Below are 4,082 nucleotides of genomic sequence, written 5' to 3'. Positions count from 1 at the left end.
AAAAGACAATACCTGTTCTCAAGGAGATTACAATCTAAGGGAGGGGAAATATGCAAACTACTATGTACAAACAGGATATATACAGAATAAATTAAGAGAAGTCTTAGTTCAGAGGCCAGGCACTAAAAATAGGGAAGACTGAGAAAGGCTGATTATAGAAGGGCTTCAACTGAGATTTGAAGGAATCCTTGGTAGCTAGGAGGCAGATATGAAGAGGGGGGGAAAGTTCCAAGCCAGTGAAAAGATCTGGAGTAAGGAGACGAAGTGACATGGGAAATGGGAAAATTAAGGAAGCTTGTGTCACTAGATTGCAAAGAATAGGGGAGTAGGAGTAGGTTTAATAAGACTTGGGGTACAGGATTCAAGATGGCAGAATAACAGCCAGTAACTATCTGAACTCTCTCAAGATTCCCTTCCAAACAATTTAAAAGTAATACTTCAAATCAAATTTTGGAGTTGCAGTACAAACTAAAAGATCAGAGAGAGAAGTTTTTTTCCTGCCTAAAATGACTTATGAGATTTATAGGAGAGGTTTATAACACACTAGGGCCTTGGAGGTGACCTCAGTAGCAACAGAAGCAGCTTCAGATCTCACCCAGAGATGGTAAAAAGGTCAGATGACTAGTCAGAAAGACATTACAAGGGACCTTTGTTGGCACTGAATGGCAACTCTCTTGCCCATATACAGATCTGGGTCACAGTTCCAGGGTGAAGAGGAGTTCTTGTGATTGGTTATAAAGGAGCAGGGCTCTGGTCACAGTTCCAGGGCCAAGAGGAGAGCCAGCACTTGTGGCTACAGGAGAGCAAGGTAAAGACCAGATCACAGACCAAAGAGCATTGACCATACCTCTCCTCTGGATGATATTACCTTGGAATCTCTGAATACTTGTATATTCCCAGAACTGTCTCTGAAAACAGAAGCACCAAGCAACCTTAATCTTGGCACAGTGCTTCCCCCACCTCCAGGTAAGCAGAGCCCAACTTTAACATAAAGTTCAAAGTTAAGAAATAGACTTGAAAAAATGAGCAAACAACAAAAAAGAGAACTTGACCATAAAAAGCCACTACAGTGGCAGGGGAAAGCAAAACATAAAGTTAGAAGAAAACAACAATGTGAAAATAACTACAGGCAAAGCCTTGAAGAAAAATGCTAATTGGACCCAAGACTAGAAGAGATTTCTGGAAGAATTAAAGAAAGATACATGAATGTAGCTGAATTTTTTTGGAAAAGAAAGTCATGCAAGAAAATTAAGAAAAGAGTTCAGTAAAAGAGGCACAAAAAAGAATGAAGAAAAAAGAAATAAAGTTGGCCTAATGGTAAAGGAGACACAAAAATTCACAAAGAAAGGAATTTTTTTCTTTTTTTTAAATTTTTATTTTGAATATTTTCCCATAGATACATGTTTCATGTTCTTTCCCTCTCCACCAAACCCTCCAGCCCCCCTTAGCCAATGCACAATTCCACTGGGTTTTACATATATCATTAAGAGCTAATCCCATATTATTGATAGTTGAACTAGAGTTATCATTTAGCATCTACATCCCCAATAATATTCCCATCAATCCATGTGTTCAAGCAATTGTTTTTCTTCTGTTTCTACTCCCACAGTTCTTCCTCTGAATGTGGCTAGTTTTCTTTCTCATAAGTCCTTTAGCCTTGCTCTGGATTCTTGCATTGCTGCTAGTAGAGAAGTCCGTTATGTTCGATTGTACCACAGTGTATTAGTCTCTGTGTATAATGTTCTCCTGGATCTGCTCCTTTCACTCTGTATCAATTCCTGGATGTCATTCCAGTTCACATGGAATTCTTCCAGTTCATTAAGAAAGGAACTTCTTAAAAAGTAGAATTGGCCAAATTGGGGATGGTGGGGGCGTGGGGGGATGTGCAAAAGCTAAACAAAGAAAATAATTCCTTAAAAGTTGGGCTTGGACAAATCAAAGTTAATGATTCCATAAGACTTCAACAAATAATACAAAATGTCAAAAGAATGAAAAAATATAATAAAATATGAACTATCTCATTGGAAAAACAATTTGACTTGGAAAATAAGTCAAAGAGAAATAATTTAAGAATTATTTAACTAGGGAGGGAAGATTGGGGAAAATGTTGATTAGAAGGAAAAGGGAGGAAAATACATAGTAATCATAACTGTGAACATGAATGAGACTCCTCAACAAAATGGAAATGGAGAGCAGAGTGGATTAAAAATCAGAATCCAAGAATATATTGTATACAAGAAATACACTTAAAGCAGATGGATACACACAGAGTAAAAGTAAGGAACTGGAATAGATTATATTATGCTGCAGCTGAAGTAGCAGCTGTGATCTCAGACAAAGCAAAAGTAAAAATAGATCTAATTAAAGGAGATAAGCAGGAAAACTATATTTTCTAAAAGGTACCAAAGGCAATGAAGTAAAATCAATACTAAACATATATGCAAACAGTATAGCATCCAGATTCTTAAAGCAAAATTTAAAAGAATTGTAGAAAGAAACAGTACAATTATACTAGTGGTAGACTTCAATTTCTCCTTCTTATAGCTAGATAAATCATACCAAAAATTAAATAAGAAAAAAATTAAGAGGAGGAATAGAATTTTTTAAAAGTTAGATATAATATACTCTGAAAGACATCAAACGGAAATATAAATGCATAAACCTTTTTCTCAGTGGTACATGGCATCTATGCAAAAATTGACCATGTCTTGGGGGCATAAAACCTCACAACCAAATGCAGAAAAGTAGAAGTATTAAATGCATGCCTTTCAAATCATAATGCAATAAAAATTATGCTCAATAAAGGACCATGGATAGATATATTAAAATTAATTGGGAACTAAAGAATGAGTGAACAAAAGAATAAATCATAGAAACAATAATTTAATTGTAGAGAATGACACCCAGAATGAGGCGTTTTCAAAAGTGAATTCTTTTAAAAGTGAAATGTTTAAGGAAATATTAATTTTAATACTTTTTATATTTCTAGAACTCAGTTCAAGCCAATTAAACAATTAAGAGATCATCAGAAGAGGCATTTTCATTACTGCACAGAATTGATTAACCTTATTCATACACCTATACTTCATTCAACAAGACTCACATTCTCACTTATCCTTCTTTATCTACATTCTTACTCATACTCTCCATCCTACAGTCTTCTCAGAAAACATTCTAGCTTTTATTGCTTCTCAGAAACACATATAGCTCATGTACCACAAAGATCAGAAAGTCTCCTGATATTCATATCTGGCTATTTTTCATCACTGACCTACTTCAACTAGAATAGATTTCAATGCTATATAAATAAACTATTTGGAAAACAGGCAAAGGAGGAATCCTTACAAATTCCTTTTGTGATACATATATGATGCTGATACCTATACTAGGAAGAGCAAAAACAGAAAAAGAAAATGATAAACAAATTTCCTTAAAGAATATTGATGCAAAAATTTAAATAAAATGCCAGCAAGAAAATTAGAGCAAAATATCATAAAGATCATACATATGACCAGGAGATATTGATGCCAAAAATGCAGGGCTGGTTCAAGATTAGGAAAACTATCAGCATATTTGACTATATCAGTAACAGAAAACAGCAAAAATCATATGATTATCTCAATTGATGCAGAAAAAGCTTTTGACAAAACAGTACTGTCATTTTTATACTATTAGCTAATAGTATTATAATGCTAAATAAATATTATTAGAAACACTGAAAAACATAGTAATAAATGGAACTTTCCTTAAAATGGTAAGTAGCGGGGGGCAGCTGGGTAGCTCAGTGGAGTGAGAGTCAGGCCTAGAGACAGGAGGTCCTAGGTCCAAACCCGGCATCAGCCACTTCCCAGCTGTGTAACCCTGGGCAAGTCACTTGACCCCCATTGCCCACCCTTACCAATCTTCCACCTATGAAACAATACACTGAAGTACAAGGGTTTAAAAAAAAATGGTAAGTAGCATTTATCTAAAGCCATCATCAAGGATTAGCTATAATGGGGAGAAGGTAGAAGCATTCCTGGTAAGATCACAGGTAAAGCAAAGATACCCATTATTACCCCTATCATTCAATATTGCACTAG

General features: G+C 35.3%; 1 non-coding gene across 1 annotated transcript; it reads right to left on the bottom strand.

The window, feature by feature from the left end:
• Positions 1-3,189: 3,189 nt before the first annotated feature.
• On the bottom strand, positions 3,190-3,272 carry LOC123238498. Its single transcript, XR_006505660.1, has one exon. It is a non-coding gene; the product is annotated as a small nucleolar RNA U2-19 (small nucleolar RNA).
• Between the last annotated feature and the right edge of the window lie 810 nt (positions 3,273-4,082).

The sequence above is a fragment of the Gracilinanus agilis genome, chromosome 2 (genome assembly GCF_016433145.1).
Source record: "Gracilinanus agilis isolate LMUSP501 chromosome 2, AgileGrace, whole genome shotgun sequence".
Classification (NCBI taxonomy): Eukaryota; Metazoa; Chordata; class Mammalia; order Didelphimorphia; family Didelphidae; genus Gracilinanus; species Gracilinanus agilis.
This window is presented reverse-complemented; position numbering and strand designations above follow the sequence as displayed.